Source organism: Ursus americanus, chromosome 1 (genome assembly GCF_024610735.1).
Source record: "Ursus americanus isolate L20-20 chromosome 1, mUrsAme1.1.p, whole genome shotgun sequence".
NCBI lineage: Eukaryota > Metazoa > Chordata > Mammalia > Carnivora > Ursidae > Ursus > Ursus americanus.
In genome coordinates this window covers 10,983,356-11,004,377 of record NC_142127.1, presented here as the reverse complement: position 1 = coordinate 11,004,377, position 21,022 = coordinate 10,983,356, and the positions used below count along the sequence as shown (strand labels likewise).

Sequence of the window (21,022 nt, the reverse complement as noted above, 5' to 3'; positions counted from 1 at the left end):
ACATCCCGCTGGGGGCAGAAGGGCCTTTCCATCTTTCCATGGGGCCGGTCAGCAGCGACCAGGCTTGGCATCAGGAGGAGGGAGGAAGGAGCCATGTATCCCTGGCCTGGATCAACTCAAGATTCCTTAGTAAGAAGGCCCCTAGGCCAGGCCCACTTCTCCCTCAGACCTCGTAACTCACCACACCGCCGACCTCTCAAAATAGGAAGGAGACTTGACCCTGACCAGGACTTCGGAGCGATGCCCGCGCCTGCATTTCTGCAGGTGAAAAGCTACTCCCGAGACCACCCTTTAGAAAGCCATTCCCACTAGTTCTGGTGCGGAGTCCTGTTATTCTTGGGTCTTTTAACTCTGCTCTCAGGGAAGAGTCGAGAATGGTGCTAAGTTGTAAATCACTCCTCTCTGGAATGGATTTGTACCAGAACTGATCGGCCCGAGCATTCCTGCCTTGCTGGACCATGGTAAAGAGATTATGGTATGTAAGATTCGGCTAAACATAGCTTGTTTCGATTTCCTACTTTGCTGGTTGTCCGTCTTGCTAGGAAAGGTTAAGACCTGGGAGGGAAACGGCATCACTCTCACACCAGGCCAACACGTCCCTCTCAGATGGGGTCCCTGTGTGGGGATGGCGCAAGGCTTGAGTCCAAGAAACTCGGCCCCATCAAATAGACATTCATAAAGTTGGTCTTTGGGTGGTTTTAACTGGTCCTTCCCACAAAGCTGCAGAAACCGAAGGCAGCAAACACAGAAGGCAGCCTGCGGTGGTCTGAGCGCTTCGATCTCTATTCACATAGGCACCGTTTCACACAGTTGAAATGAGCCTTTGCTTTTCCCTGACGTCACTAGCGGAGCCTTAAAACTGCGGTGACATCATCTTCACTGATCGGGTTGCCCTGCTGGGGACTCTTCCAGAAGCCCTTCAATCCATATGCATAGTGGTTGCTCAAGCTGTTAGTCTCTTGAGATTGCATCTTGCAATCCAAATATCCGATTGGGAAAAAAAAAAAAAAGAAAAAGAAAATCTCTCATTCCTTCCTGCCCATTTGATTACATATGTCCACCAGCCTGCTGGAAGAGGTGCGTCCTAGAGAGGAGGACCGTAATGCGCGCCATCAGTGTCTCAGTCTTCAAATCCCCAGGATCCCTTTTGCGGTCTGCAGTGTACATTTTGTGCACGTGAAAGATCCAAAGTTGCTTCCCTGAGTGGGCAGCGTGGATGGTGCCCGGGTGGCAGAACCCGGAGAGCAGGTGAGAAGACGAGGGGCCCACGACAGAGGGGCCCACGCTCCACCCTGTGTGCGCAGAGAGGAGGGGAGCTGCCACCGTGGTCAGACAGACGTGAGCAAAGACATCTGCAAATTAACAAATCCCAGCCTCTGGGGCCATGTCATGCATTCGTCTTGCTGAATAAGGTAGAACCAGAAAGTAATTTTGATTAGTGTTCGTCCAAGCTATTTATCATAGGAAATCACACAACTGCGTTCGAGCCTGAGATTTTTACCCAGATAGCCCTGCCTGGTGTCTCAGCGGGGGGCAGGCTTGTCAGGTGACAGAGTCCCCTCTGCTTAACTTCCGTGCTGCGGTAGTCAATGTTTAAGGGGCCCTGAAAGAAGATATTTTAAAATTGCAAGCTCAAGAAAACAAACCAGAAGAAAGAGAATCCCTCTTTTATTTTCCCTTCACACAAAAGGAGTAAGCAGTAAATTTCATCCCTCCAGCAGGGGACCAAGACACCAGCAGTCCGAACTGAGAAAGAAGCATCCTCTCGTGTAAGATATGAAAGAAATACTTGAATGGAAAGGTTTACTGAGGGTGCAGGAATCTTTATTAAGAATTACTTTTCAGGGGCACCTGGGTGGCTTAGTCCTTAAGCGTCTGCCTTCGGCTCAGGGCGTGATCCCAGAGTCCTGGGATCGAGCCCCATATCAAGCTCCTCCGCTGGGAGCCTGCTTCTTCCTCTCCCACTCCCCCTGCTTGTGTTCCCTCTCTCACTGGCTGTATCTTTCTGTCAAATAAATAAATACAATCTTTTAAAAAAAATAATTACTTTTCAGAAAAAGAAATAGTCCTGGATTGAGATGAATAGTCTAGAAGTGGCATTTATAGGAACTTGTAAATCTGTGCATAAATGTCTTCCTATGTACCCATGCATTATTTTTTTTTTACAAACAATTCATTTTCTTTCCCTATTTGTGCCACCACGAATACACCACTTCCCAGTTATCTCGGGCAATAATGTCCACAGCTTTGTGAATTTTCTGGGGTCTGTAGCGAGGATAGAAAACGCCCGAGAGTGTCGTTTGCAGCATGGAAGGCATTTTTCAAATAGGTAAAGTCAGACCAACAAATCACTGGGAGCTTCACTTCTTATCTGCCGGCCTTTGTTTGAAGAGAACACACGGGGTCCAGCACTTGTACTTGAAGCACTTCGACAGATTGTCTTTTTTCCCTCCTCACAGCCTTCTGTTCGACCAGTGGGTGGGTCTGCCGCGCCGTGTGAGATGGTTGAGGCTAGGGTTCGGCCCAGAATTGGAAGAAGTTGTCAGTCCCCTCACTCTCCAGAGAGCTGGGCTCCCAGGCCACAGAGAAGACAGACCCTTGATGCAGCTAATGAGGACCGAAACACCTGCAGTGAAGCAAAGGAAAAAAAGTATTTTTTACCATTTCAGCAATCTTGGTTGGCTGCCTAAAGAGAAGCTGTCTTTCCAGATTTCCAGAATAGCTGTGTGGAGAGGGCTAAATCAGAGGCCTCCAAACCCCACCATCTGGCTAAAACCTGAAAAATTCAGTCTGCAAGCGACATGACTTCCACATACTTCCAGGCAACTCTTTTTCTATTTGAAAATATCTGAAATTCTCACCACTTGCATAGAGACGTTCCATGTCATTCGAACGAAAGCCCAGTTTTATTTTCACTGATGCTGACTGGCCATATTACCAACAAACTTCTTAAAGGATGAAGAAGCCTCCTTCATCCACAGGAAACCCAGCTATCTTTATGGAAACAGCAACCTCAGCATCTCTGGAGACATCGGGACGCGTACGTTCTGCTCTGCTTGTCCCCCAGATATTTGGTGCTGTCGAGGCAGCATCCAGGGCTCGTGCAGGAAGCAGCAGCTTTGGAACTCATCCCACACCCCCTTCAGCGGGAAGCAGAGCTCCAGAGTGCCTAGCCCAGCGCTGGCCCACCGTAGGCGCGCAATAAATCCTTGGTGATGCAGTGGCTTGTGGCAAATCGGTGTTTGCACATAGACGGTGGCTTCCTGGGGACCGTGCTTGGGGTTTGATGTGCCCTGTTTGGTGGACTGAGCAGCTGCCTCCTTGAGCCTGGGGATTTCTCAGTGAAGGAAATCCTGTAAGTATTTACAACCATTTAACTGCGTGTATCCTGACAGTTTTACCTCCCAAATTACTCTTGATACATGCCTCGCAGCCTCCACGCCACTGGCACCTCTAACCCCCACCTGGCTCTATGCAGGGCCTTTCCTTAAGAAACAGCTAGAACAATCTCTTTATGACGTGGATCTGCTTAAAGACCCGCAGTGCCTTCCTACAGCATTAAGGGTCAAGGTCAAACACCCACGGGAACCTTCTAGGTATGAGGTGACAGAGCCCTAGGCTCATGTGAGCCACCCTTTCTGGGCTCCCCCGCCCCGTAGTAGCTTTCCTACGTTTGCTCAGGGTCTGTTCCCTCTTCTTAGGGCATGCACCCCCAACCTGCCGTCACCCTGTGAACTCCTGCTAGCCCTTCAGCTCCCAGCTCCAATGCCATGTCCTCAGGAACGCCCTTCTTGACAGCTCGTGACCAGATCAGATCTCAGCCCTCACCTCCACACACGTCCATAACCCTACAGCAGCCCCCGTGGTGCCCTTGAAAGCATGGCCCCATTTGTGAGATCATTTGATTATATGGGGATTTCCTTCTAGAATCTAAATTCTTTAAGGGAGGGGACAAGGCCAGCTCTGCTCAATCTTGCATCCCCATTGCCTGAAGAACCTGGCATGCAGTAGGTGCTCAATAAAAATGGACTGAATGTAAGAATAATTGACAGACTGCCAGGCAGGAAGCAGGAGAGATGGAAGGAAGAATGAGAGGGAGGGTGAGAAAAGGGGCTGGCTGGCTGGAGAGACAATAACAACCAGCTCCAACACAATGTGAATTCTTCACTGTTTCTGCATCCCCGGATCCGTGAATCCTAGGTAAATCCCTTCTCTCTTCTCCACGTACCTGCAAGTGAATCAAGAATGAAATGCTACAAACACAGAGAGAAAATGAGAGGAATGGCTGGTTCTTCCATGATTCTTGGCTCATTCATTCATTCCACAAACACACCATGTGCCAGGCCCTGTGTTCATTGCTGGGGAGAAACATGTAGCACAGGGGGTGGGAGCTGGTGGATCTTGATGACTCCACCTTACCGTGGGGCCTTGACCAAACCACCTACCTGCTCTGAGCCTCAGTTTCCCCCTATGAAGTGATGAGGTTGAGTGATCCCTAATAACCCTTCCAAAGATAATGTATTTCATTGCCCCTAAACTGATCAATTATCAATTGATCACTTAGTCTGTACAAGACACTATGGTATTTCCCTATATTAGCTCATTTGATCCTCAACTACCCTGTGAGAAAGGCAAGGTGATTCTAAATAAGGGGAACTGTTGGGGTGCCTGGGAGGCTCAGTCATTAAGCATTTGCCTTTGGCTCAGGGCATGATCCCAGGGTCCTGGGATTGAGCCCCGCATCAGGCTCCCTGCTCTGCTGGGAGCCTGCTTCTTCCTCTCCCACTCCCCCTGCTTGTCTCTCTCTCCGTCAAATAAATAAATAAAATCATAAATAAATAAATAAATAAATAAATAAATAAATAAATAAATAAATGGAACAGAGGCAAGAGAGGTTAGCTGACTTGCCAGTGGTCAACGAGCTAAGAAGTGACAGGATTGAGGTGTGAACCAACATCCCCTGACTCTACTCTGCTACGTGACCTCACATTGCATGACGCCCTCTAACGAAGCCGGAGGTGGCCAGCCTTGGGGCGTGATGGAAGAGGTGGAGGCACATTTGGTTCTCATGTTTAAGCAGGTGATTATCTCCAGTCCAGGTAACACCTTCCTTCAGGCCTTGAGAGACCCCTTACCCAGAAGCATGACTGTTTAGGAAGACTTCGAAGATCACAGGGAGCAGGAAACGCACTCTCTCCTGACCAAGGTTCTCAGTGGCTGTGGACTTTATCCAGGCCCTTGTTCCTTCCAAGAGGCAACTTCCTGACCTAAACCTTTACTGGTTGCCTTTTGCCTCCATCTGGGGCCATGAATTGCAGGCTCTCAAGCCAGATATGATCGCAAATAGATTTCATCCGGCCTCACAACTTCTAAAAATTGGAAGGCTTTACATAAAATTCCAAATATGTGACTTTGCTTGAAAAATCGGAAGATCCGACTACAATCTCCCGCGGCAACTGTCAGCTGGAGCTGAGTAGGAACGGCCCCCTTGGACAGACATGCTCTCGCCGGTTGACCACAGGCCCTACCACTCCTTACTGTCTCGTAAGAATGTTTGCTGGGATTTTGCATTTGGCAACTCTAGACCTCAGAACCAAATCCAGAGATGTGAGCTTAGCATTCAAAGCCTTCTGCAAACTGACCCCCAGTTTCTCTTTCCAGCCAACCTCAAGTCCCTGCTCTCTATCCTTCTAGAGTGGACCTACCCTGCAGACTCGTATTAATTATACATCATCCAAAGAGTGTTCCCTGTCTCCCCACACCTCTAGTCACATCTGATTCTGCATCTTTCCCCCCTCCCTTGCTTATGGCTTTACCGCCCAGTTGGAATCCACACAAAAGGAGTGGAAACCCTGGCTTTTTTGCATCTCTGCACAGAGGAGCTGCTGCAGAAAGACCTGTTGCCTGGTTCCTTGCTGCCAACCATGGTGGGGCCCACAAATCAGCCACTTTGGCACTGCCTGGGAGTTTGGTAGAAAGGCATAATCTCTGACCCCACCCCACACTGCTTAATCCGATTTTTATTTTAACAAGATCTCCCAGGTGAACAGTCTCACTTTAGAGTTTGAGAGGCCATGGCCAAGTTGAGGAATTGCAAGTCAAAGCTAGGCTCAATGGCAGATCAGGGACTCACCCCTAAGCCCACCCTCCGGTCCCTTCCCCAGACTGCTCAGCTTCTCCCATGGCATGAACGATTCAGCCAGGGGCCACTCTCTGAAGAGGTCAGAGCAAAGAAGGGCTCAGGGTCCTGGGAGTGAAGGCACGACCGCCCTCCACACGAAGTGCCATCCAGGGGCCGCATCACAGCCCGGCTCAGCCGCAGTGGGAGGGGGGCGAGTTAGCCGTGGCGGGAAGCATTCTGACATCAAAGATGGTCCTGAGCTCCGAGAGGCACTCAGGGACCCTCTGGGGTGCTGGAGATGGTCCAACACAAAGGACGGTGTGTGCTACAGAGAAGAGTGAGAAAGCTCAACAGGACGTGGGGCCATCCCCATTGCGGTACTGGGATCACAGCAATGCAGCTCTGCCTCCCCCAAGGGGGCACAGCTTGAAACCGCCAATCAATCCGATAATGATTCATCAGAGAAAATGCTATACACCAGCCACTGACTCTAGGTGTGAGACAACAGACAAAACCCACACCGCCATGAGGCTTATCGACGAGGGTAGGGAAACAGACAGGGAAACAAGCAAAAAGAGGATGGGAGGATAGGAAATGGTGCGTGCACATGTGCCTGTGTGTTTTGAGGTGAGAATTCTAATCATCTGAGCAGTTACATCTTAAAACAGGAGAGAGGAGAACTCAGTTCTGGGCTAAGCATTTTGCACAGATTAACTCTTCCGATCCTCACAACAATCCTATGAGGTCGGGTGGCCCCGAGGGTGGCCCCAGTGACCCCCAGTTCAGGGCCCTGTGCAAACCCCTCCCCTTCAGTGGGAGCTGCACCTGGTTACTGGCTTCTAGTAAACAAAAGGGGGGCGCCTGGGTGGCTCAGTCGTTAAGTGTCTGCCTTCAGCTCAGGTCATGATCCCAGGGTCCTGGGATCAAGCCCCGTGTCGGACTCCCTGCTCAGTGGGAAGCCTGCTTCTCCCTCTCCCTCTCCCTCTGCTTGTGTTCCCTCTCTCGCTGTGTCTCTCTCTGTCAAATAAATAAAATCTTTAGAAAAAAAATATGGCAAAAGGGAGGTGCCTGGGTGGCTCAGTCAGTTAAGCATCTGCCTTCAGCTCCGGTCAGGATCCTGGGGTCCTGGGATCAAGCCCCACATCGGGCTCCCTGCTCACCAGGGAGCCTTCTTCTCCCTCTCCCCGCCCCTGGCTCATGCTCTCTCCCTTTCAAATAAATAAATAAATAAAGTCTTTAAAAATATATATGACAAGGGAGGCTGAATGGCTCAGTTTGTTGAATGACTGCCTTTGGCTCGGGTCATGATCCTGGGGTCCTCGGATCGAGTCCTGTGTCGGGCTCCTTGTTCAGCGGGGAGCCTGCTTCTCCCTCTCCCGCTGCCTGCTGCTCCCCCTGCTTGTGCTCTCTCTCTCTCTCTGTCAAATAAATAAAATCTTTAAAATATATGTATATTTATATATATTATATATATCAGAAACTAGATAGCAACAATATTGTCTCCCATTCTCTCCCTCCGTCTTTGGCTGCACTCTGGGAGGAGCAAACTGCAGGTTGTGAGCAGCCCTATAAATCTGTGTGGCAAGCCACCAGCCAGCGAGAACCTGAGGCCACCAGCACCTTCGTGAGTGTGAATGAATTTGGAGGCAGACTCTCCCCCAGTGGAGCCCCAAGAAGACCACAGCCCAGCCTGCACCTTGGTTACATTCTTGTGAGAGAGTCAGAGTCCCAGGTACCCAATAGCAACACTCATATTCCTTTTTTTTTTTTCAATTTAAATTCGATTAGCCTACATATCATTAGTTTTTGATATAATGTTCAATGATTCATTAGTTAAGTATAACACCCAGTGTTCCTGACCCACAGAAACTGTGACACTCGAAAAGTTGATTTTTTTAAAGATTTTATTTATTTATTTGACAGAGATAGAGACAGCCAGCGAGAGAGGGAACACAAGCAGGGGGAGTGGGAGAGGAAGAAGCAGGCTCCCAGCGGAGGAGCCTGATGTGGGGCTCGATCCCATAACACCGGGATCACGCCCTGAGCCGAAGGTAGACGCTTAACCGCTGTGCCACCCAGGCGCCCCAGAAAAGTTGATTTTTAAGCTACTAAGCTTTGGGTAATTTTTTACACAGAAGTCAATACATTGGGGTGCCTGAGCGGCTCAGTTGGTTAAGGGTCTGCCTTTGGCTCTGGTCATGATCTTGGGATCCTGGGATCAAGCCCCACATCGGGCTCTCCGCTCAGTGGGGAGTCGGCTTCTCCCTCTTCCTCTGCCCCCTTGCCCCCCTCTTGCTCTCTCTCTGGCAAATAAATAAATAAAATCTTTAAAAAAAAAAAAAAGGCAATGCATTATACAGGCAGGTACTACTATTACTTCCATTCCATAGATGATAAAACTGAAGCACAGAGAGATAAATTAACTTACCTCAGGACATAGGGCAAGAAAGGGTCAGAGTCAGGATTTGAACCCAGGGAGTCTGGCTCCCAGAGCCCAAAGATTAAGCATCACAGGATGCTTCCACAAGTGATTGCATTGGATTAAAGTATCCATTTATACATCGGCTGTTCATGTCAAGTCTGTGTGCCTGGCACCTGGTCAGCGCCCAGCACCCAGGAAGCGCTCAGCTAACATTGGCTGTTAGTGAGCCGTGCCGGCTGTCTGGGTGGCTGTGGCCTGGCGCCAGAGGTCAGAGAAGGGAAACACAGCAGAAGTGCAGAGAAAGGTCCCCTAAGCCCCTTTCAGCCCTAAGTTTCCTGCATGGAGATGGAACCCTTTTTTCTTTTCTTTTCTTTTTTTTTTTTTTTCAGAGACACAACTCCAGGAAAAGCATGTTAGATTTGGCCCCAGTTTAATGTCCTTGATACGATCTCCTAATCTTTTTCAGGTGCATCTCACACTCAGGAATCTTTATTTGGCTTCCAAACAGCAAGCTGTCTCTTGTACCAAAAAATATGTGACTTGTATCTGTTTATCTTAAGTAACCACTGAAAGATATGTTTATAACTTTCTGGGAATGTCCTACAAGCCTGTTAAACAACATCTGCTATTGTACGTACACTTTCAGAGACAAGTCTTTGGATCTCTTTTTTTTTAAATAAACATCTAAGATGAAATTTTTTCCCTCATTTTTCTGCTGCGACGTAAATGGGAACTCCTACCTCTCAAACACGTGGCTTTGCGCAGGAGGGTGGGAAAGTCCAGACAGCAGACACGGGCCAGGGGCGGGGCGAGGTGCAGGTGGAGCTGACCACTGGGCTGGGCTTCCGGGGACAGAGGGCTGGACATGCGCACACGGAGTCGGGGGGGGGGGTGTTGGGGGGGCAGGGTGGGCGGGAGGCCTCTCTACCCGGCGGAGCAGATGGGTATGCTGATGAGGGCTCATCCGTAGCACTGGAATCGATCCTCCCTCTGCCATCTAGTGCTGTGGGACTTGGCCTCTGAGCCTCAGTTTACCGATATACCGAATAGAAGTCAGAGTAGACATCTAGACAATGCGAGAAGAGGTTTGCCTTCAATGCTTTCTCTAAAAGCGGTGCCTTTTCAATACATTTTAGGTAACACGTTGGCTTGACAATGACTACGCCCCAGCTGAGAAGCAGTTAAAGGGACCTACCTGAGAATAAACCCATGTGCGGTGGTGAGAAGGGGGTAAGAGGACCGCTTTCCTCTCTGCTAGGTCCCCCACCCCCAGGCTTGCCCTCCTCAGGGAATCTGGCTCCCTTGCTGGAGGTAAGTGAAGAAGGCTTTTCTGGAAGCCTGCAGGCTCTATGAGAAGGGTGTAAGGAAGGGAAGACTTTGGCACTGCCTGGGGGTGCTGAGTCCGTTCCTAGTGGCTGGCAATTCCAGGAGCACCTAGACGTGCATCACTTTTATTTATTTATTATTTATTTATTTATTTATTAGTAATGGTCTGTTTATTGAACAGTTTTAGGATTTACAGAAAATAATTGGGTGAAAAATATGAGTTCCCATATCCACCTGCACAAACCCCGATATCCCATACTATTTAACACCTTAGACTAGAGAGGTACATGTGTTACAATTGATGAGCCGATCTTGAAACATTATTATTAACTAAACTCTGTAGTTTACATTAGGACTCCCTTTTTGTGTTGCACATTCTAGGGGTTTTGACAAAGGTATAATGACATGTATCCACCCTTACACTATCATACAGAAAAATAACTCCACTGTCCTAAAAATCCCATGTCCATCTATTCATCCCTCCCTTCCTCTCCCTCCTCCGTGCACCTGACCCCTGACAACCATTGATCTTTGTACCATCTCCATTGTTTCACCTTTTCTGGAACGTTATATAGTTAGAAGCACATAGGGTGTAGCTTTTTCAGATTGGCCTCTTTCACTTAGGAATGTTCATTGAAGGTTCCTTCATGTGCTTTTGTGACTTGAAAGTTCATTTCTTTTTATTGTTGAATGATATTCCATGGTCGGAATGTGCTAGAGTCCATTTATCTCGTCATTCGTTTAAAGGTATCTTGGTTGCTTCTAAGTTCTGGCGATTATGGGTAAGGCTACTATCGACGTTTGTGTGCAGGTTTTTCTATGGATGTAAGTTTTCACCTCATTTGGGTAAACACCAAAGAACACGACTGCTAGATCATATGACAAACGTATGTTTAACCTTGTAAGAAACTGTCGGGTTGTCTTCCAAAGTAGCTTTACCATTTTCTATTTCCACCAGCAACGAATGAGAGTTCCTGTTCTTCCACGTCCTCACCAGCATTTGGTGAGGTCAGTATTTTGGATTTTGGCCATAGGTATGTGGTGGAATCTTGTTGTTGTTGTAATTTGCAATTCCTAATGACATCTGATAATGAGTATCATATGCATCATGTCAAATAACGAAGTAAAAGGAAATAAGTAAAAATGGAATTTGCCTATGTTAAAAGTCACGCTGTACAATCACTGCTATATTTTGTATATGAATTTCATTGAGGATCTTAGGAGATACAAGGTTCAGGCCTCCTTGCCAGGAAAGCCAGGCTTCTCTTAAAGAATAACCTGCTCATTTTCATAATCAATCACTTGCCTTGCTTACTTTTTGCTTCGGCTACCCGGATGCTCAAGAAGACCTCTAAAACGGCACAGGATTTATGGTGGGATTTCTGTATACCAACCTTACCCCTCATTTTGTCTTACAATCTGTGTAGCTGCAATGGGGGATGGGAAACATGGTGCAGCTGGAGGACAGCTAGTGATCCATCCCCAATGATTAAATTCAGCCTATTTTAAAAAGAGGCTGAATGCTTATTTCCAGGAAGGCTAAAAACCTTGGGGCTAGGTAAACAGTGTCCAACTTTTCGGCCAGTCTTGAGCGTAATGAAATTAAAGAGATGGAGCGGGTCAAGGCTTCTAGAAAGAGAACAGAAAACCAGAGCAAATCAAGGGTCAGAGGAAAACAAGAAGCATCTCATGAGGCTTGGCCATGGGGAAATCCAAGGGAAGACCTGTGATTTCATCCAAACGTTCCAAGAAACTTGAACAGAACTCTTCCCACTGCCCCTTGACTTTGCTGTGGGTCTCGTGTCTTATTTCCTGTCTCTCCCACTTAATATCCCCTACAGCCATTATCAGGTGAGGGACCCTCCCCCCATGCCCCCACCCCCCACCAATGTGGAAGTGCTCCCATGAGCCTCACTGCCATGACATTCAAGAACAAGCCTGAGACCCCAAAAGAGTCATGATGCTTTCAGCATGGCATGGCCAGAACTGAAATGTTGGGAGGACCCGTGTACACAACAGGAGCAAAGAGATTCACCAGGGAACACCTGGCTTGTTAGCTGACTTGCTTGTTTGTTTGTTTGCACCCTCGCTTTGGTGGTAAAGTGTCAAGAGGTTGGGTTTGGGAGTCAGATAGACTGGGTTTAAATCCTCCTGTGTGACCTGGAGCGAGTCATGCATCCTTCCAGGGGAACAGTATCCTCTGCAAAACAGAGATGGCAACCAGCTTGTAGCACCGCTGTGCAGAGTAAATGGAATAATGTCCCGCCTGATAAATAGTTCTCTTCCTTTTTCACCTCTCTCTCAATTTGGAATCAGTGCAGCAGACCCCACAAATGTTTTCTGCTAGCAAGGTGTACTCAGGGGGAGAAAATAGAATCTGGTACCTGGTTTACTTGAGGTTTTTGCTCACACCCTGCATCTGGAATGACCTCCCTACTCTTTTTCCACCCACCAAAATTGCTTCTGTATTCCAAGGCCAAGGTCACAGCCGGCTCTACTGTGAAACCTGCTCATATTTTCAAGTGGGATGCGATGTTCCCAATGTGAATGGAAACACCCTGGGGGCAGAGTTTTTGTCCATCTTATTCATGGCTATATCCCCAGCCCTTGGGAGAGTGCCTACATACAGTAGGTGCTCAATTAATACCAGTTTGATAAATAAATTTAAATTAATTAAGCTTTCCCCTCTCTGGCATCTACAGCCCTCGTCACACTGATGCCATTCATTCATTCTCTCGTCTGTCAACAAATATGGTCTGCCCGTGGTGCAAGGAACTGTGGGAAATGCTAAAAAGGCCAGGGAGACAGACCTGCCCTCTAGGACTCTGCAGTCAGTCAGAGGGCATCAGACATGTACTATATATGCATGTATAACCATAACAATGCCAGGTAGGGGTCGTCATGTGGCTCAGGAGTTGTTCAGAGGAGAGAAAAGTTGACTTCTGCTGGGACCATGAGATGGAAAGAACATTATCAAATGGAGGACCCTGATTTTAACACCCTTCCCCCAGCACAGCTGGTTCCTGATTTCCACACCCAAGTCTTCCACTGGCCCCAAACTCAGCAGCAGCAGAGTCACCCCCTCCTCTTTGGGGTCCCTCGCTGTACGTTGAGGGTCCACCTTACTTCCCTGCCTTGCACAGAAAAGTGGCTTAAATAGATGATGTTCCAGAATGCGGTTATTGCTGGCAGAGCACGTCTGACTTGCTGGAGGAAATGTGTGCGAACGTCTCCCTTTTAGAAGGGGAGTAAATCAGGGAACAGCGCCCACTCAGTGCAGGTCCTCTTTTTCCCACCGAATTAGTTGGAGGGTTTTTGCTCCAATTCTGCTCTCAGAGCCGGAGGCTGAATCTGGAGACCTGACATTTGATTCCTTCAAGTATCACTTTCTAATTTTCAATAAAAATACAGACATTCTCACTCTTAACTCGGCTGGGAGTACAGGCACAGATGGCTACAGATCCAGGTATGTGCAGTCTTCAGAGAACAGACTTTTATCTACGACCACTTGCCTGTTAACCTTCTTGTCAATGGCAAATCATTTTTGCAAAATCTGGCCCACATCCTTGTTAAACCACCGCTTGCCTCAAATTTACCGGGGCTAATGGCCCCTCCTAAAGACAGGATCATCTGTAAAATAACATTCCATTATAAAATGAACGAGACTTCTCAACCTAAGAATGTCTATCAACTTTCTTGTCCCCAAAAATGTTAGCCTTCATAAACCTTGCAAGCACTGTGTATTGAAAAGGCAAAGGACAAGGAGCAAAGAAACCTAGGCCCAACCCAAGTCCTTCCTCTTCCAGAATACTGTTCTGACTTCTCTATCGCTCACTAAACTACCCTTTCTTGGCATTTTTCTTTCATTAATGACCCATTTCAAATGATTTACATAATGTGCTTAGGATATGCTTGGGCCCGGTGTTATCATTGTTACCACACATTCCATCCCTGAATGTATTCTGTCTTAAACTGTGCTCTTCAAAGATCACGTGTAAACATCTTGTATTATCAAAACAGTCCTGACCTTCGAGAACAAGAACTTAGATCTGTGCCCCCTCTGGGTAGACATCAAATGCTCAATATTATTTTTTTTTTGATTTTTGTTTTTCAATTTTGAAGACACAAGAGTATACGCATGCAAGTTATCTATAAGAAGAAAGTATAAGAGAACCCTCTGTAACACCCCACATCAGTAGGCCATATTGAAGGCACAGCCGTCATCTTCAAGATCTGATTCAACAAGGAAATGTGTTAAGCAGGATTCTTCTAAAAATAAAAATGATCCAAACTCAGGATAAAGGAATAATAGGTAGAGAATATATACTAAGAGCACAAAAAAAAAAAAAAGTGGAGAACCATAGTAGACCACAAGTATAAAAGTATAAACAAGTCATTTAGGTAGGGCTGTGGTTGTTGTGTGACTTAGTTTTTTGTGGTTTATTTTGGAGAGAGAGAGAGAGAGACAGAGAGGAAATCTCAAGCAGCTTGATCTCACAGCCCTGAGATCATGACCTGAGCCAACATCAAGAGTCAGACACTTAACTGACTGAGCCACCCAGGCGCCCCTGTGTGGCATGTTTTTAACGGAGAGGGTTGCATGGGAGGGGAAGAGAAAGGTACACAGCACGCATGGTCTGACATAAAACAGAACCACTTAATCAGAATTGCCCCGAACTACCACAACTCAAGAGCGATGTGGGAAAGACGGAAAGGATTTAGAATACATTTGCAAACAGGTTCTCTGAAAAAAGGTAAAACCCTCAAGTGAATTGCTCCTCTTGAACCTGAAGAGACGGATAGAGAGTGGCATTGTGGGACTTGTCCTCTGTGAGCAAGTAGGGCAGAGAAGACTGGTGAGCAGCTGTGCTTTCGCCCCACTGAGTCTGGAATGGAGGAAACAGTCAACAAGAAGAATTTAGGTTAAATGTCAGGATTAATTTCCTGACCATGAGAGTCGGTAAATGTTAAAGTGGTTGAGCCACAGATGTTAGGGACTCTCCTTCGCTGACACTCTTTGAGAGGGAAAATGAATGAAAGAGACACTTCTGTCTTGAACAACTTAGGTGAACACTGCCTTGCAGCGGAGGGATATAACAGACGGCCTTTGAACCCTCACATCCACATATATATGTGTGTGTCATTTTACATGCGTCTGGGGAGCGGGGACTATTCCAGAAAGAACTGCCACACGCTTAGAAAATTATACTCTGCCTCAGTGCATACTTCTCCCTGCCATGCTGCTTGAAGTGGATCTAGCAGCACCAACTACCGCCGACATAACATCTTTAGGAACAAAGTCCTGATTAACCAAGCTCAACAAGCACGGCCATGATGTTCTGCAGCCATTGGAAAGGTCGGTCGCCTTCTGTTCAATTTAGCACGTATTAAACTTGGCAGGGACAAGCGGTCCACGCTGGGCTGAGCCTGCCTATGTCTGGTGACATGGGCAATCTTGGGTGGTGGGTGTGCCCTGTGCTCGCAGCCAGGAGACCCAGGCCCTTGTCTTGTGTCTGACCCCAACCTGCGAGGTGGCACCAGACAGATCCACTGGCCAAATGGGCTGCCCACAAGAACTGTCGTAAGTTAGGGTCAGATATGACGCTGGAAAATAACAGAACTCTAAGGCAACATGGGGAGTCATTACCGTGGAAGTAGGCTTCCCTGAAGGCACTCTCTGCTCAGTAAGAGGCTGCGGAGTTGGACAGAGCTGCTGGTTTGAACCTGGCTGGAGGAAAGACACGGTGAGTCCTTGGTTTCCCAAATGCAGCCTGCTCTCTGGGGACCAGCCGATCTCAGGGGAACTGGGAGTCACAGCGCTCTCTCAGAGGCACACACTCACACCATTCAGATAGAAGGTCCATTTAAAGACCCTCCCCTGTTCAGCAATCGGCTGATGTCTTCTAAAAGAAAATGATTTCTGGAAGGAACCTGAGCAGAGGTAACAATAAGATGGGTTAATGACCCGATTTTCCATGAGACAAAAAGATCACTTCTTCATGAGGATGTGCAGCTGTGCTGGAGGTCATGTGATGATGATGATGATGATGATGATGATGATGATGATGATGATGATTTATGAAAATGCCCTCTCAGGACCCTTCTAGTTTTAGATTTCCCATCTATGGAAATGGTACTAGAAAATGTTCTTTCCCTTCTTCCATCATCCTCCCTGAGAACCCCCTTTGGCCTGCTCGGTCCCCCAGACTTGGTAGCAGAAAAGCGTGGGGGTGAGAGCAAATTCCCCAAAATTGGGCTTAAAGGCGCTTGGGAAGCCATCAGTGAAACCAGCCGTCCATGAAGGCAGAACAAGAACGAATGACATGGGAAAGAATACACGGCTGGTACTCACTGCCAGGTGACAGCTGGCAGGTGATGAGATCAGAGAACAGAGTTCTAACCCCAGGACTGCCATGAACCAACTTAAAGGCTGACAGTGGCTACCCAGACACTACGTGGAAAGGGATTCTGAGGTTGCATCCTGGCTCACTAGGAAAGAGTGCTGTGATCGATTAATGATGCCTGCCATGGGTGCAAATAGCAGTTGTGAATTGGGTGCCACGGATTTGCCATCCTTGAGGTGAATGAGTTCAGGGCCTCCCAAGTTTACATCCCACCAATGTAGCATTCTGTGAAGCCTTTGTCAGGACCCAGCGAGAAATCATCCTCCCGTTTTTAGACTGACCTGACGGTTCTTCGAGCTTTAACTACCCACCCCTCCCCCATCTCCAATCGCTTGCTCTAAAATGCCTTGCCCAGGCCTGCCCTGATTGTCCCACGCCCCAGCACACATCTCACTCTGTGGTTTTATATGGTGTGAGATGACACCCATCAAAGAGGTGAATAGGAGTTGAAATATTTTTTTCAGAAAATCTGGAGTGACGAAGCCATATCATATGCCTAAAGGTAGCTAATGTGTCATAAAGAGAAATGAGCCATTGAATCAGGAGTCCTGGACAGCAGCCCCAGATTTGCCATCTGCCTGCAGCTTCCAGGCACCCCTGTCCTCTGGAGGACCCAAAGCCCTCACTTTTCCACCCCTGGTGGTGATGTCCTCACCTGCCCCCTCTTCGTTCTGAGATTGTGACCACTCCCTGAATTTATTTCTGGGAACTAATGACCCCTTGGACCTAGAACTTCAGAACTAGAATGAAGCTCAGCCCTTCCCTTAGATAAGGAAACAAGACCTTAGGCAGAACGAGACTTCTCCCAGGAACCTGAGACTGGAGCCAAGTCACTGAGCACCCAGGCAAGGCCAGACGTAGTGTTCCCTCTCCATGATCCCCCAGCCCCATCCCTGCCTTACTCTCTCCTCGCCTAGACTGGAGGCTCCCACGGGCAGGGGGCATTGTGCAAACAGTGGCAAGATATCATGGAATGTGCTTCCCCTGTCTGGTCTGCCACCACCCGGCTGGGCTCAACACACCTGCTGCCCCCTTTGTCAAGCCATCTCCAAACCCTCGTCCATAAGACAGAATCACACACCCCCTCCCCCGGCACGTTAATCGTGCTTCCTTACTCACGCATCACCCAGTGTATGTTACTAATGATCTGTCTCTCTCCCTACTAGCCTTCCTGTCGTAGAAATCTCTTATGCGTGTCAACTGCCCCCCAGTCGGCAGAGCCAACCAGAGCAAGATCACATCAGCAAACCACTATGTCTTCCTCCTGATTAAAAAATAAACACTAAAACTAAAACAGCAAAGTGTGTAGCGCTGGGCACTCTATCTCATTGGACTGCATCACTATTTCCATGTTACCAATGGAGCAACTGAAGCTTAGAGAATGAAGGGACTTGCCATGAATCTCCCAAAAGAAATAATTGAAGCTGGGAGCTGACCCTCCACCATTTGGAGAGCAAAAGCCCCTCTTAACCTCCATGTTAGCTACCTCTATGGACCCCCTAACTCTGCCCACCCAGATGGGTGGTTGTGGGGAACCTCCTCCTGCCAGCTTGCCCTGGTGGGATTGATCTATGGCCCTCTTTCGACTGTCTTTGGTCCATTGCAGCCCAAATCCAAGGGTTCCAGAGAGACACAGGAGGCTTCAGGGGCTGGAAGTTTCAGGACCTTCTAGTCCTCTTCCCACACTGGCATCTTCCCACAAAGGAGGGAATCCTAAAGGCAAGAACAAGTGTGTTTCAGGACAACAGGGACCACACAATCCTCCCAAGAAACACAAGCTAAAGCTAGAAGATGCTTTGAAAAGGGTTTAGATGAACTCAGGGCTGGCCAGCCTATAGAGAGAGGTCAAGGCCAACAGTGCCTCATCCAGCCAGATCCCCATCTGTGCACCATGTTCCCCCTGCCCAAAGCAGCTCCTGGAAGAGCACTTCTGTCATCCTTATGGGACAGGAGGAGGGGAGGAGAAGGGACAGGCAGGTGCCCACTACTTACTAGCTGCGGGGCTGGCATTCATGCACATCCTCGAAGTTAGGACCATCCCGCCAGGTGGGTGGTGCTCTCAACCCCATTTCACAGATGAGAACCTTGGGGCTCAGAGCTGAAGTGACTTCCCCAGGGACTCTCCCACAGGGAAAGGGGTCCTAGGGTCACACACCTGTCCATCTGTTTGCAAAGAGGGAGAAGTTTGGGGTGGGGTGGCGTAATGGGTGAGCAATCTGGTGTGACAGGAATATGCCCATTGTAACTGGGCAAACTATGGTCATCCCTGGCCAGCTTCCCTCCTCCCGCTTCTCCCAGCCACTCTCCTCCTTCTTATCTCCTTGGCTAGAGATGCACTGGCTACTGAGAAGCTTCTCTTAGCAAAGGATGCCCCAGGACAGAGCCGCTGACCCCGGGGCCTCGCAGCAAGAGGAGCAAGAGGGCTGCAGCGGCCCACCAGTCTCAAGAACGGGCAGCCAGTGGCCGGCCAGGACCTAGGAGGACGTGAACTTGGAGCCAGCACTGCGGCCACGAGCTGCTGGAGCTGCCCCCGGGCTAACTGCCACATGCCCGAGTGAAGTTAATAAAGTTGCATCCTAATAGTCTGTGAGGTCTCCTGGGCTTACGTTCCCGAGGGGCCCAGGCATCAGGATGTGCTTTGTTCATTTATTTTGGCAAGTTTAGCTCTGTATGCTTCTCGCTGCACTTCCTCGTCTGTTTTGCAAGCTTAATAAAGTCTTCGTAATGAGGCTTCCCTTCAGTGAGGCTGTGCAGAAGCCACTGAGAAATGGGGCAAAAGTGACAGGTTTTTTCTTTTGCCCTTTTTTTTTTTTTAAGAATTATTGTGTTTGCAAGAGAGAGAAGAACTAATGAGCTTCTACTCCATTTAGAGACGACCTTCCCCATTTCGATGCTGTGCCACTCCCCAGGGCACCCCGTTTCTACTTAATTATTTCCAGGTGGAGTTTTCACACGGTCACTCTCAGGAAACGGGGTTCAGGAGGATAAAGATACAGCATTCCCAATGGCTGGGCAGAGGTTCCCCGGCATCCACTCCGGGGTAAAACTTCCACGTGGCTCCTTCTGTGTGGCCTGCCCTGTGCGAGATGCTGACGGAAGCCACGAGAGAGGAGGCAGAGGTGGAAGCCCTAGGACGGCTCGCCCAGGGACAGGAGGGGTGGGGGGGGAGGTCTGTGTACCTGAGGGGAGAGCACACGCGGTATATACACGAGGCCGGATTGATGATACAGTCAGCAAGGACGCCGCACCTCATGGCTGGGCTAGGACTCTGGGGCTAAGGTTTCTCAGAGAAAGCTGCCTCAAAGAGGGTCTTGACTTTCTTTGGTCTTAAAGGAAAAGGGAAAAGAATGAGAACTTCTATTTGCAGAACACCATGTCAGGCACATGACCTCATCCGCCCATCTTATGAGGTGAGGTGTGATATTTTACAGTGAGGTAAATAAAGCCCAGAGAGGTTAAGCACCTTGCCCAAGGTCCCCCAGCAAAGTCAGCACTTAAACCCACAGCTGTCTGACTCGAAAGCCCATGCTTTGCCATTCTTCCTTGCAGCCCCTAGAAAGTATAGGACCTGGCATAACAAGAGAGATTTAGAAAGAAGTTCAAAGACAGAGAGAAAAGATTGTTAAAAAAACATAGACACATACACACTTGAAAAGCAAATGAATGCTCAGTCTGTAAAGATGAAAGTCAGAGTGTCTGCAAACCAACTGTAAATTCTAGAAGGAAGACCCAATTGAAGGTCGGGAATTTCTCCCATGAAAGGGAGCTTTACTTTACCTGTCGTATTAACATCCTCAGACTGTCGTAACAAATAATCACAACTGAGGGGTTAAAACAACAAATTTATTTTCTCATGGCTCTGGAGGGTGGAATCTGAAGTCAAGGTGTCCGCAGGGCCACACCCCGTCCAAAGGCTCAGGGCACAATCCTTCCCAGCCTCCTCTAGCTTCCAGTGGCTGCTGGTATCCAAGGCTTGTGGCCATATCCCTCCAACCTCTGCTTCCATCTTCACGTGGCCTTCTTCCTGTGTCTCCTCACAAACGGTCTCTTATCAGGACACTGGTCATTGGATTTAGGACCCACTCTAACCCAGGATGATCTCATCCTGAGATCGTACCTTAAGTACATCTGCAAAGACCCTGTTTCCAAACACATGACGTTCACAGCTACCAGGGTTTAGGACTCGGACACATCATTGGGGGAAATGCAGTTTAACTCAGTGCACCCGCCATGTTGAACAGTTAATTGCACCCGTAACACCCAAGTGACTGTATAGCAACCAGACCTATAAAGCAGTTTCAGGAAGGGTTAATGACCTCACAGAGGAGGGCAGGGACCTCCTCTTCCTCCTCCTCCTCAGTGGGAAGCAGGACGTGAAGGGCAATTCCTGTGGCCTCCCCATTCCATCCTTTGGAACTTCAGTCAGGGTGAGAACTGTTGGGACAGGTCTCACCTACAACAGGTCTCACCCACAACAGGTCTCACCCATGGGTGCTGGGCATTCTTTTCCTTCCAACCTTTGTAAGGTCTTGCAGATGTATATTTTTGAGGCAGCTCAGTGGGAAAGGTACAGAAAGGAAAGAGCTTCAGGATTAGATGAGCTGAGTTCAAACCCCTAGTCTGCCACTGACTAGCTCTGTGACATTTTGTGAGTCATGTGTCTGTTCTAGCCTCAGTTTCTCCATCTATAACGGGCGGGGGGTAAGGAGAATTAAGAGAGTCTATCTCACCAGGGCTTCATAAAGATTG

General features: G+C 48.4%; 1 long non-coding RNA gene across 2 annotated transcripts in view; it reads right to left on the bottom strand.

Annotated features, from left to right (window-relative positions):
• Window positions 1-1,687: 1,687 nt before the first annotated feature.
• The window catches only part of LOC123796571 (uncharacterized), a 69,788-nt gene continuing 50,453 nt past the window's right edge, over window positions 1,688-21,022 (bottom strand). For both annotated transcript variants that reach the window (XR_015725084.1, XR_006780782.2), the window contains exon 4: window positions 1,688-2,626. This is a non-coding gene — a long non-coding RNA (uncharacterized LOC123796571). The remainder of the gene's footprint in view (window positions 2,627-21,022) is intronic.